This window comes from Leucoraja erinacea, chromosome 3 (assembly GCF_028641065.1).
Source record: "Leucoraja erinacea ecotype New England chromosome 3, Leri_hhj_1, whole genome shotgun sequence".
Classification (NCBI taxonomy): domain Eukaryota; kingdom Metazoa; phylum Chordata; class Chondrichthyes; order Rajiformes; family Rajidae; genus Leucoraja; species Leucoraja erinaceus.
The window spans coordinates 14,486,930-14,500,940 of NC_073379.1; the positions used below are offsets into that span (position 1 = coordinate 14,486,930).

At 43.7% G+C, this 14,011-nt stretch overlaps 1 long non-coding RNA gene across 2 annotated transcripts in view; it reads left to right on the forward strand.

Moving 5' to 3' along the window:
- Window positions 1-14,011, forward strand: part of LOC129695318 (uncharacterized) — a 25,847-nt gene continuing 11,836 nt past the window's right edge. Inside the window, exons 1-2 of one of the 2 annotated variants that reach the window (XR_008723143.1) lie at window positions 1-801; window positions 1,644-1,784. This is a non-coding gene — a long non-coding RNA (uncharacterized LOC129695318). The remainder of the gene's footprint in view (window positions 802-1,643; window positions 1,785-14,011) is intronic. The other variant, XR_008723142.1, reaches the window with a different exon arrangement.

Consider the following 14,011-nt stretch of genomic DNA (forward strand, 5'->3'; position numbering starts at 1 on the left):
TCCCTCAGGAAAGTGGTTTTAGTGAGAGTCTGAAAATCTATTCTTCTTCAATGCCACTTTTTGGTACATTTCGTATCTGAATGAATCTTGTACACTCCTTTTCAATTTTCCCCGGGCCATCTCATTCATTCCTACTTTGCTAAAGTCAGACCCTTGATTTTGACTCCCAGGGAAAAGTACCATGGGAAATGTAATTCGAATTATTGTACTCACTTTGGAAACCAATGTTGGAATGAAAACTGATTGATTCACAATCTCCATGGGCTAAATTTCTTGCAATTGTTTTAGGAATGTACAGGGAGTCATTCGGGTACATTTTAAAAGTGTTAATGAAGGCTCAAAGGAAATCTGTAAATGATTGTCTCAAATGGATTGTGAAGTCTAAAGCAGAATGGGGCTGAAGTGACGTAATACAACATCTTCAGAGGCTCACTTTAGGTATCTTGTCAAAGCAAAGTCTAATAACCAACTTGTATGGGTGATTATCTGACTTTGTTAGTAACAAACAGTCTGTGGACCTCATTACCGGAATTTCTGCCACTTTGATTTTTATCACACAATATCTGCTGATGACTTGCAAGGGCAGCCTTGTAACAACATTATTTCAGTAGGCAGATAACTGCAGTCATAAATTCCTGCTCTAATAGTTTATTGCAAGTGGTACAGTGTTGACAGTGTTTCTGTTTTATAGCTCCATCCCTGGACTTCTGAGGAAACTCAAAGGCATCAATGTTTGTTTCTTCACAAATCGTCTTGGGGCCCAGTGCACAAAGCAGTGAAATCTAACAATCCTTTGTTAAGGTACTGGCTCTTTTACTCTCTGAACTCTGGCTGCTCCTTCAGGATTTTATTTGCCTCTTTCAATAAGACATCGGCAAATCCTAGCCATATTAAACCTTTGCAATGTCAAAACCAGAGAGAAAATGTGATATTTTAATGGGGATTAGATTCAGTTGGCAATGGCTCTGGCTAAAGAAATTCCTCCTCATCTCCATTCTAAAGGTTTGTCCATTTATTCTGAAGCTGTACCCTCTGGTCCTAGATTCTCCCACTATTGGAAACATCCTCTCCACATCCACTCTCTTCTCATATGGTCTCGGAGCAGAATTAGGCCACTTGACCCATCAAGTCCATGGCAATACAAAAGAACTATAATATTTGTTTTAAGTTTGCATTTATGACATGAAAAATACGTGTAAACTTGCGATATTATATTTGCATCCACAGACAAACAGTTTGCAATATAATTATGCAGATATCGGCAGGACTCAAAGGTCTGAGCTATAGAAAGAGAATGGGCAAGCTAGGAGTTGACAATTCTTTGGAGTGCAGGAGTCTAAGGGATTATTTTATAGAGGTGTTCAAAATCATGAGAATTGAAAATGTCTAAAATTTTGGAAAGGTCCTATAACCCCAAGCTACATGGGTCAGGCTTAGATGGGGCATCTGGGTCGGCATGAACGAGTTTGGCCGAAGGGCCTGTTAACGTGCTGTCTGATTCTTTGTCTCTATGAATGTTGAGCAGGCTGAAGGTAAAAGCTCATGAGAAGTTTTTGCAGACTTGATTTTTCATGTTATCTGTGGGTCTCCTTAGACATTACTCATGGTGATTTGGGAAATGTTTAACAATTGTCATTCTCTAGGTTAATGCTTGCAGCATGTTGCAGACCTTTTTAAATGCTGCACATGAACAATGACTAACTTGGTCCACTAGTGGACCAGATTGGAATGGTGGGTATCAGGAGATGGAAGGAAATGGGCCAGGCTGGAGCAAGGACAAACAGGTATGCAAGATCCCAATTAATGCTCTTAAAATTTTAGAATTCTTTTCAATAGGAACTGAGACCTAAAGTGTCAGCAATCCAAGTTCTCAGAATTACTTCATGACCCGATGAGTTACACAAACACTTTGTGTCTTTAATAAATCTGTACTGAAAAATGTTTGAGCTTGCTGGAAAATTAGTTTTCCTCAAATGACTCTAATTGAACTTTAGCTTGCTGTTATTCCCATTATGGGCCAAAATCTATGTAATATTAAAACTCTGTGGCTGCTGGCTAGCTGTGTTTCTGCCTGACTTGTGGTTGCCAGCCTTTGATTCATTGCTACGCCAACACCAGACCCACAAACGGCCAGATTTTATCAATTTCGGTAGAGATTTCACTTTTCATTCCAAGTATCCACTCCTGATTAAATTTTGTTGTGTTTATGTATACATTTTAAATTAAATCCTTCTCCTCCCCCCCACCCCCACTCACTCATTTTGTCGCCTCCTGCTGGCCAGCGACCATAACGGCTGCTGGTGCCCACATCTCGCCTCAAAGACGCCATTTAAAAACAGCCACACTGCTGAGTCCTGAACGGCTTGAGTTGGAGGACCACGTCTCCCGTGGGGGCTATGGGTAGGGAACGGCTGCGTTGGGGGAGCAGACCCAACGGGTCTGCACTTGGTCTAGTAACTAAACAAAAGTCTGATTGAAGATATTAAAAGAAAAAAAAATCGAATTCAGCTCATGAATATTGTGAGAGTTTATATTGAATTTTTGAGTTTTGTTTCAACTCTCACCTCACGCATTAAAAATAAAAGATGCTGATAGTCACGATAATAATGAACAAAGTAGCTTGCAGATTACACTGTCGTAGGATTCTCTAATGCAGGGAAAAGTTGAATGATGCTCAACAGCAGAGCAGCTGAACTAACAGGAAATGTATATAGAAATATGATCTTTTACTCTGCTATTGAAAGAGAGAGTCAGCAAATGCATGGATAATCCCATACTCTGGAAATATATTAGTCTGCCTGTTGATAGATAATGAAAATAGTTTTGTAAGTACAAGTGTGTAAAAACAAGACTACAATAAATATATTTCTTAACAGGAGCCCCCAAATTATCAGAGATAGAACACATTGTTTCATAGGCATTCGGGGTACCTTTTTATAATTATATCTGTAATATTTTTCAAATAGTTTTGAAGCTGACCAAGATAAATGTGTCACTGTCAGAATTCAGTCTGTGATTTAAAGCTATTTGGCCTCTTTATGAACCATAATCTTCCTGTTTATATAGTAAATGTTTTGCAACTAGGCTTCATTTGTAAGAAAGGACACCAAGTGCTGGAGTAACTCAGCGGGTCAGGCAGCATCTCTGGAGAACGATTAACTAGATAGATTAAGTTTCGGGTTGGGATACTTTTTCCGACTGAGTGGAGTGAGGGGAAGAAAGCTGGAAAAGAGGCGTGCCACACGTTGTCTTGTTCCCCTTCTTGCATGTTTTAGGGTATTTGAGATATGCTCTACACAATGGTGAACAAAATAGGTCTTCTCTGAGTACAATTTCAAAATATTTATACCAGAGAAGTAGAAAATTCCATCACAGAGAGCTGAAAGAAAAACACGTTTTCCTCATTTACAAGAAAACTCCTTTCTGTCAGTTGCTTCCTTTTGTCAAAGTAGGGCAGAAAAGATCTCACTATTGTGGGGAGACTATTAACTGTTGGAGTCACATGTGGGTTGTGTTAAGGAATTTTAGTGCAGTTGAAGTTCAAGCAAAGAAGGAATATATTGGTTAACAATAAATGAATCTGTTGCCGTCTAACACATTATCTTGTGATTTATATCATATCAGAAAGCAAAAATGCACCACTAATGTTAATGGAATTAAAGTACAACTTGCAGCCCCCTCTTTCTGCAAATGTCCAGTCTTTTGATTTAATACAAAATAGGTAATGCCATTTTACGTCAGTTTCCAATGATTCTTTTCGTTTTGAAAAGAAATGCCCATTGTGTTCCATGTATATGAGAAACAGATAACAACAGTTCTGTTCCACTAATGGCAGTGCCTAGAATGTCAAGGCCACCATCGTTAAGATGTCTTAAGTACTTTGGGTTTAGTCATTATACACATTAGTTAATATGATGACAAATATTTGCATTGGCATCAAATGTTGGCAGAGTTCTCAATGACTGAGATCAATCACATTAAAAGAAGGTCCATGGAGCGACCTTGAGTGTTCACAGCTCAAACGTTTCACATGTAGTGAATCTGGGACCTATTGCTCCCAGTCCAATACACTCAGCTTGTGAAAAAAAGCCACATGCACTTTCTAATTACACCTTTACGTCTATTCCTCATTTGGCTGTAAATCTACACTACCAGCAGGAGGCTGGAATAACTGACTAAGTGCAAATACAAGCTCATCTGTATTGTGATTCCAGGATTGAGCAATGTCACGTTTACAAAACGCTCTTAGCTTGTCCTTCCCACAGTGAAAGTATTCATAGTATCTACATTATCATTGTTACAACACAGAAACTGGTCCATGTTGGCATCCAATATGAAATCAATATCTTCCATTAGATGGATCTTGCTAAGATTTTATAGTTTAAACCTTGCAGTCTAAAATAGGCATATAAAGCTAATACCGAAGATAAGACACAAAGTGCTGGAGCAACTTAGTCTGAAGAAGGGTTCCGACCAAAAACGTCACTGGTTCTTTTTCTCAAGACATGGTGTCTGACCTGCTGAGTTGCTCCAACACTTTGTGTCTATCTTTGGTATAAACCAGCATTTGCAGTTCCTTTTTACATAGAAACATAGAAAATAGGTGCAGGAGTAGGCCATTCGGCCCTTCGAGCCTGCACCGCCATCCAATATGATCATGGCTGATCATCCAACTCAGTATCCTGTACCTGCCTTCTCTCCATACCCCCTGATCCCTTTAGTCACAAGGGCCACATCTAACTCCTTCTTAAATATAGCCAATGAACTGGCCTCAACTACATTCTGTGGCAGAGAATTCCTGAGATTCACCCCTCTTTGTGTACATTTTTTTTTTCCTCATCTCAGTCCTAAATGATTTCCCCTTTATCCCTAAAACTGTGACCCCTTGTCCTGGACTTCCCCAACATCAGGAACAATCTTTCTGCATCTAGTCTGTGCAACCCCTTATGAATTTTGTAAGTTTCTGTAAGATCCCCCCTCAATCTTCTAAATTCTAGCGTGTACAAGGCGAGTCTATCCAGTCTTTCTTCATATGAAAGTCCTGACATCCCAGGAATCAGTCTGGTGAACCTTCTCTGTACTCCCTCTATGGCAACAATGTCCTTCTTCAGATTAGGAGACCAAAACTGTACGCACTACTCCAGGTGTGGTCTCACCAAGACCCTGTACAACTGCAGTAGAACCTCCCTGCTCCTATACTCAAATCCTTTTGCTACTCAAATTCTTTTGCTTACACAGTTGAAATGAAGGTCTTGCCTTTGCAATCAGAGCTAACAGTCTGCCCATAGTGTACAATTTAACTGATGGGAAGGTAAACAAAATGATTGTTTACTCCTTACTTTGATTCTGTTTATAACAGAAACTCTTAGCAACATGAATAATTTCTGACTACACTGGTAATTTTCATCACTTATAAAGCTTCTTATTCCAGTAAAATCATTAGAAAACTTGTTCAATGGTCAATTCAGTGTGAAAGTTCTGAGACATAACCAAACAGTTCCATTGCAGAGTAGGGGAACCGAGAACCAGAGGACCTAGGATGAAGGTGAGGGGGAAAGATTTAATATGAACCTGAGGGGTAACTTTTTTACATAAAGGGTGGTTGGTGTATGGAAGAGGTACTGGAGGAGGTAGTTGAGGCAGGTACTATCATGATGTTTAAGAAGCAGGTGGGATGTGTAGATGGGCATGTTGGTTAGTGTGGGCAGGTTGGGCCGAAGGGCCTGTTTCCATGCTGTGACTCCTAAAATAAACACAAACTCCGAGCTTGAACAACATTTCTTCTAATGACCATTGAAATGTCTGTTTAACCTTTGTTTTCTTGCACCCTTAATATTAACTGTGTACCTTGTAATATGTTCAGATTACCAATTATCTTCACACACTACAAGGAAATCTCTTGATGCTAAGGCAAGAGGTTTATGTGAACAAGTTAAAGAACAAGTTGGCTGATCAATAATACATTTGATTGTGTGCCATTGTAGGTTTAGGCCCCAACACAGCTTTATGCATGAAATTATATCTGAGGATTTAGCCGAGTATAGCAATGAGGAATCTTGGTAAAATATTCAGATTTACATTAGTTTTTGTCATAAACACAGGGTGCAATGAAATTCGAAGTTTGCATGAAGAACACAGAGTAAACATTAAATTCCACGACGAATGCAAAACAGACTAATGTAATGGTGCAAAAATTATAGTGCAATCTAAAATAGTGCAAAAAAAGTAGATGAGAAAGATGATCAAGAGGGAAATATTCCACTGAATAGGATTTTAATTCACAGAACAGGAAGATGGTTGTGATTATTGGAGGCCAGGAGATATTCAGGTGGCGTCAAACCATTGGGTTTGAATGGCACCTCAACAATTGTACTGCACATTTAGACCATCCAACATCAGCAGGTATCCCACCGCCCCCCTCCTACCTTTCACCACACTAGCCGTCGCATACAGCACATAACCCTCCGGCAGTTCCACAACCTCCAACGGGATCCCACTACTGGCCACATGTTCCCATCTCCACCCCTTTCCACTTTTGCAGAGACCGTTCCCCCCCGCAACTCCCTGGTTAACCCATCCCTTCCCACCCAAACCACCAGGTACCTTCCACTTCAACCGCTGGAGATGCAACACCTGTCCCCATACCTTCTCCCTCGACTCTGTCCAAGTACCCCGACAGTCCTGTCAGGTGAGGCAGAGGTTGACTTGCACCTCCTCCAACCTCATCTACTGTGTCCTCTGTTCCAGATGTGGACTCCTCGATATCGGCGAGACTAAATACAGGCTCGGTGATCATTTCACTGAACACCTCCGCTCCCTTCCATATCTCTTCTCTTCCATTATCTCTAGACACTTCGCTCCAGACACTCAGTCTGAAGAAGGGTCTCGACCTGAAACGTCACCCATTCATTCTCTCCAGAGGTGCTGCCTGTCCCACTGTTACTCCAGCATTTTGAGTCTATCTTCAGTGTAAACCAGCATCTGCAGTTCCTTCCTACACATTGCATCTTTGAGCTTCTTCTCACTACTAAACATCCCAATGGGCGACCAGGTGAAAACCACTTTGCTGCTCAGGCACACGATTAAAATTATATTATTGGGGCCAAATCTGTACAATTAAAGAGGATATGCCCATTTCACAAAATATGTCCCCTTAGGAGCAAAAGTTAACATCAAAGAAAATGGGAAGGATATTAGCAGGTAAATGAATTTGGTGATCTTTTAAAAATGTAACCCAATGTGGCTAAAATCTCTAATAGAGCTGATCCTATTCTGATGTATGTGTAAATTGGAAACTATTGCAGATCAAACCTATAAATCTATATATGTATATTACTAAAAGTCTGATCTTGACCACTTTCTGCTGTTCTGTATATTGATTTTAGAAAAAACGCTGCTACTTACAGCTGTGATTTTTGGCCATCTTACTCAGAGTCCCCCTCCGCTGCGTAGGACAAGATTATTTTTCCCATCAATGAAAAATAAAAGTTATTAGGGTTTAAAAAATGTTGCGATTCTCTCTCCTGAAGGCCACACCCCTTCCGGAGGGACTATAAAACCTGGAAGTGTGGAGGTGCCTCAGTTCTCTGCAAGATAGAGGAGCGAGAGGTCACAATTCTCAGTCTGAGCTATGAATAGCACTGAACACATGTCTACTAAACTGTGACTGGTTTTATTGACCTTTCAGTGCCCTTAATGTGGTTTGAAAATGCAAAAGTGTGTTTTGGTTTGAAAGTGCTAAAGCTGTGTTGCGTTTGCTTTGAAAGTGCTAAATCTGTGTTGCCTTTGCTTTGAAAGTGCTAAAGCTGCGTTGCCTATGCTTTGAAAGTGCTAAAGATGCCTTGCCAATTAAAGCTGCCATGCCTCATTAAAGCTGCCTTGCCAAATTAAAGCTGCCTTGCCTAATTAAAGCTGCCTTGCCCAATTAAAGCTGCCTTGCCTTCTATATACTTAAATGTCTAATCTTGACCACTTCCTGTTTGCGCTTTATAATGATTTTAGAAAAAAAACGCTACTAAGTATGGCTGTGATTTTTTGGCCATCTTACTCAGAGGCCTCTCTGCTCATCAGCTGCTGAGGATTTTTCCCATCGATGAAAAATAAAAGAGTTATTAGTGTTTAAAAAATGTTGAGATTCTCTCTGGTGTCAATCATGCTATGGAGGCCACGCCCCTTAAGGTGGGTGGGGGAGGGACTATAAAACCCTGAAGTGTGGGCATGGCTCAGTCTCTGCAAGATGGGGGAGGCAGAGGTCATGACTCGCTGTCTTTAGTGGCCTTGCATCCTGCTTGAAATGGTATGAAAGTGCATCCGTGGATAACAAAGGAAATCAGGGATAGTATCAAAGCGAAGGATGATGCGTACAAATTAGCCAGAAAAAGCAGCATACCGGAGGACTGGGAGAAATTCAGAGACCAGCAGAGGAGGACGAAGGGCTTAATTAGGAAAGGAAAAATGGATTATGAAAGAAAACTGGCAGGGAACATAAAAACTGGCTGCAAAAGATTTTATAGATATGTGAAAAGAAAGAGATTAGTTAAAACAAATGTAGGTCCCTTGCAGTCAGAAACAGGTGAGTTGATCATGAGGAACAAGGATATGGCGGACCAATTGAATAACTACTTTGGTTCCGTCTTCACAAAGGAAGACATAAATAATCTTCCGGAAATAGCAGGGGACCGCGGGTCAAAGGAGTTGGAGGAATTGAGTGAAATCCAGGTTAGTCGGGAAGTGGTGTTGGGTAAATTGAATGGATTAAAGGCCGATAAATCCACAGGGCCAGATAGGCTGCATCCCAGAGTACTTAAGGAGGTAGCTCCAGAAATAGTGGATGCATTAGTAATAATCTTTCAAAACTCTTTAGATTCTGGAGTAGTTCCAGAGGATTGGCGGGTAGCAAACGTAACCCCACTTTTTAAGAAGGGAGGGAGAGAGAAAACGGGGAATTACAGACCAGTTAGTCTAACATTGGTAGTGGGGAAACTGCTAGAGTCAGTTATTAAAGATGGGATAGCAGCACATTTGGAAAGTGGTGAAATCATTGGACAAAGTCAGCATGGATTTACGAAAGGTAAATCATGTCTGGCGAATCTTATAGCATTTTTCGAGGATGTAACTAGTAGCGTGGATAGGGGAGAACCAGTGGATGTGGTGTATCTGGACTTCCAGAAGGCTTTCGACAAGGTCCCACATAAGAGATTAGTATACAAACTTAAAGCACACGGCATTGGGGGTTCAGTATTGATGTAGATAGAGAACTGGCTGGCAAACAGGAAGCAAAGAGTAGGAGTAAACGGGTCCTTTTCACAATGGCAGGCAGTGACTAGTGGGGTACCGCAAGGCTCAGTGCTGGGACCCCAGCAATTTACAATATATATTAATGATCTGGATGAGGGAATTGAAGGCAATATCTCCAAGTTTGTGGATGACACTAAGCTGGGGGGCAGTGTTAGCTGTGAGGAGGATGCTAGGAGACTGCAAGGTGACTTGGATAGGCTGGGTGAGTGGGCAAATGTTTGGCAGATGCAGTACAATGTGGATAAATGTGAGGTTATCCATTTTGGTGGCAAAAACGGGAAAGCAGACTATTATCTAAATGGTGGCCGATTGGGAAAGGGGGAGATGCAGCGAGACCTGGGTGTCATGGTACACCAGTCATTGAAGGTAGGCATGCAGATGCAGCAGGCAGTAAAGAAAGCGAATGGTATGTTGGCTTTCATAGCAAAAGGATTTGAGTATAGGAGCAGGGAGGTTCTACTGCAGTTGTGCAGGGTCTTGGTGAGACCACACCTGGAGTATTGCGTACAGTTTTGGTCTCCAAATCTGAGGAAGGACATTATTGCCATAGAGGGAGTGCAGAGAAGGTTCACCAGACTGATTCCTGGGATGTCAGGACTGTCTTATGAAGAAAGACTGGATAGACTTGGTTTTATACTCTCTAGAATTTAGAAGATTGAGAGGGGATCTTATAGAAACTTACAAAATTCTTAAGGGGTTGGATAGGCTAGATGCAGGAAGATTGTTCCTGATGTTGGGGAAGTCCAGGACAAGGGGTCACAGCTTAAGGATAAGGGGGAAATCCTTTAAAACCGAGATGAGAAGAACTTTTTTCACACAGAGAGTGGTGAATCTCTGGAACTCTCTGCCACAGAGGGTAGTTGAGGCCAGTTCATTGGCTATATTTAAGAGGGAGTTAGATGTGGCCCTTGTGGCTAAGGGGATCAGGGGGTATGGAGAGAAGGCAGGTACGGGATACTGAGTTGGATGATCAGCCATGATCATATTGAATGGCGGTGCAGGCTCGAAGGGCCGAATGGCCTACTCCTGCACCTAATTTCTATGTTTCTATGCACTTGGATTTGGTGGCCTTGCACCCTGCTTGAAGTGGTATGAAACTGCACTTGAATTTGGTGGCCTTGCATCCTGCTTGAAATGGAATTTCAATGAATAGCCATGAGTCAACTTGAGTGACTGAGTCGCCAGCCCAATAATCCATTTAGCCCACAACATGCATACTAGCCCTCTGGAAACCAGTCCCTTCAGCGCACAACACCCATATTAGCGCTCCAGAAAGATCCCCCCCCCCCATTGGCCACCAATATTGGAATTGGTGGAGAGGTGGAATATTGCATTGCGGGACCAGCCCTCCCGTGTGATGCTGGGACCCAACAGGTCCCACTTAGTCTAGTTATATTACTAAAACTCTCATCTTGTTTGTTTGTATGTGAGTGTGCATGTCTGTGATGAGTGTGATCCTGAAATTACGTGAACACGATACACAATTTTTGCCCCACCTTGCTCACCATTGTCCTGTGATGTGCTGTATCGTTACGTTCAGGTTGATGGTATATTTTACAAGTTATTGACATTTTAAACTAAAAAAAAATTACAACAGCGTCCTCACTTGCCGTCTTTACTTGACTGGCGTCACGAAGGACATCTAATAGGTCCTCACTGGCAGTTGCGGCCTTTGCACAATTTCAGACCGCCATCTTTTTTTTCCTTCCTCACAACGTGGACACAACGGCTCCACGGGTAAGTTTCCTTCCATTTACTGCTGCTCCGGGTCCATGGGAAGGGAGAGGAGCAGCACTGGGCTCGCGGGGAGGGAGAATGTGGGGAGGAAGAGAAGCGGTACCCGGGGCAAGGACTAGGCCGCAGCCTCGGCCTCTCCCACCACCAGCTACACGCCGCTTGGCCTGCCCCCCTCGACAATCCCTGCCTCAAGCACAACCTTCACTGACGTGGTGGAGAAAACGGGGCCGGCGGTGCTTTACAGCGAGATCCTGGGGATGTGAGGAGGGAGAGTGGGCAGATTGAGGGAGAGGAGGGGGTAGGTAAGGAGAGGGGGGGGGGGAGTGAGGGAGGTAGGGAGTGGGGGATAGAGGGAGAGGAGGGCAGTGGGGGAGGTGAGGAGGTAGGGTGGGAGGGAGATCAGGAGTGGGGGAGCAGGGGGATAGAGGGAGAGGAGTGGTGTCGGGAGGTGAGAGGGGTTATGGAGGGAGGGAGTGACTGAGGGTAGGGGAAAGAGGGAGGGAGGGAATGGGGAGGGGAGGAGGAGAGTGGAAAGAAAAGTGTGATTCAAGAGGAAGGGGGAGGGGTTCTGCGGGATGAGGGGGAATGGAGGATAGGTATAGGAAGAGGGATGGCGTGATATAGGGATGGAGAGGTAATGGAAAAATTAAGTTATTAACTTTAAATTAACTTCTGCCGTCAGCCGAGCACGCGCAGTTGGGGGCTATGGTTCCATGGTGGAATATTGAGTGTGGATAAAAGTTTTCAGAAATGGATTGGTTGTAAAGTGTTTGCCAAATTGCCTTGGCTTTTAAAAAGTTTTCAGAAATTGGATTGGTTGTAAAGTGTTCGTCAAATTGCCTTGCCGTTGATATAATTCAAGAGAGAAAAAACATATCGTCGGAGTAAAATAAATAATAAGGACATCACCAATACACAAATTAAAGACAGAAATCGCTCCAAAGACAAAAAATCAAAAACACAATGTGAAGAGAGAGTAGCGGCAGCTAATCCGCGCCAGCGCACACTCTCCCTTCCGACAGCCATCTTGGACACAGACTAACATATTAACTTACACACAAAAAAATCATCCCCCCGCAATGGTTACCACTGTGGGGGAAGGCACAATGTCCAGTCCCCATCCCCAGTTCTCCCAAAGTCAGGCCTAGTGAGGGCACCGCAATTGCCTCTACGGAGGCCCGATGTTCCTGGCCGTTCTGGCCGGGTGGTGTTTCCCCGGCGTCGGGAGATTCCTCTCAGCGGTTGGGCCACCTGGAACGGCCGCTTCCTAACTGGGGACCGCGGCTTCCAAAGCCGACAAGGCTGCGCCGGTTTGGAGCTCCCAGGCTCCCGATGTTAGAGTCGGCGCCGCCCACTCCGCTCCGCAGACCCGCAGCCCGGAGGTGTTGATCTCGGCAGTCACAGCTCACCGGAGCTCCAGCGCGTCGATCCAGCACGTCGACCCAGGCAAGGCATCGCCCGCTCCGCTCCGCGATAGCGCTCCAGCGCTGTGCCGCCACCGAAGCCGAGGTGCTGGGCGTCCCCGCCAGGAAATGGCGCTCCACGCCCGCTGGTAGGCCATGAGGACGGGTCGACGGGGCAGCTTGGAGAAAAAGCTGCCTCACCGACCAGGTAGGGACCTAGAAATACTGTTACCCCCTACCCCCCACATTAAAAAGTCTCTCTCTCCCACAGACAAGGCACAGTACTCACTAAAACTGCAAAAAAAAAGTGAATTAAACGGGCGGCTGCTGGCTAGCAGCCGTTCCCCAAGATGGCTCCTCCTCAACTTTGCGCCCCGCCCAAGGTTTCCATGCAGTTCCAGGAGGTTTTTGTCAGTCTCCCTAATGGTCGAAAGTGGTTTCCGCTTCTTCTATGTTCCAGCGATTATTTCAAAAAATTAAAAATCGGCCGCGACTAAAAATCGTTTTTGCCGTTTTAAAAATCGTTAATTTTTTAGAGGAAGCCGGTTGTGATGCTAGTTGAAGGTGGTTGCCGGAGGTTGCAGGTAGTGGAAGGTAAGACTTCCACTATTAAGTCGCGGACGGTTTTGAATTTTTTGAAATAATCGCCGGAACATAGATCAAGCGGAAACCACTTTCGACCATTAGGGAGACGGACAAAAACCTCCGGGAACCGCACGGAAACCTTGGGTGGGGCCCAAAGTCTCCAGAGGCTTCCGTTCAAGTTTCCTAAGTGGGACAGGGGCATAACTTAGCAGGTCAGGCAGCATCACTGGAGAAAGTGGATAGGTGATGTTTCGTGTTGATACCTCTCTTCAGACTTCATAAGATCAAAAGAGATGGGAGCTGATCATGTCTACTCTGCCATTCAAACATGGCTTATCTATCTCTCCTTCCAAACCCCATTCTCCTGCCATCTCCCCATAGTCTCTGGCACCCCTACTAATCAACAATCTATGTCTGCCTTAAATATATCCAATGATTTGGCCGCCAGAGCCTTCTGTGGCAAAGAATTCCACAGATTCATCACCCTCTGACTAAAGAGAGGTAAGTGCCTTGCTGAGTTACTCCAGCACTTTGTGTCCCAGAGATGCTGCCTGACCTGCTGAGTTGCTCCAGTACTTTTGTATATTAACCAGCATCTATGCTACAAAAAGCAGCAAAGGCCAATTCACTGGATGTTTTCAAGAGAGGGTTAGATTTAGCTCTGAGGGCTAGAGGAATCAAGGGATAAGGGGAAAAAGCAGGAACGGGGTACTGATTTTAGATGATCAGCCATGATCATATTGAATGGTGGTGCTGGCTCAAAAGGCCGAATGTCTATTTTTCCATAATTCTTACATACATGTTTCTACATAGACATATTCTTTACTGAGAGTGTGGACATTTTATCAGGCAATTACCCTCCATTGCTTGGCACTAGTGGAGGCTAGCATCATAATATCTCAGTGACATGCTTGAAGTTATAAAATATTCAGAAAAAGCACACAGCATAGTTTATGCATCAATACTAATGTTGAATAACAGAGGAGATG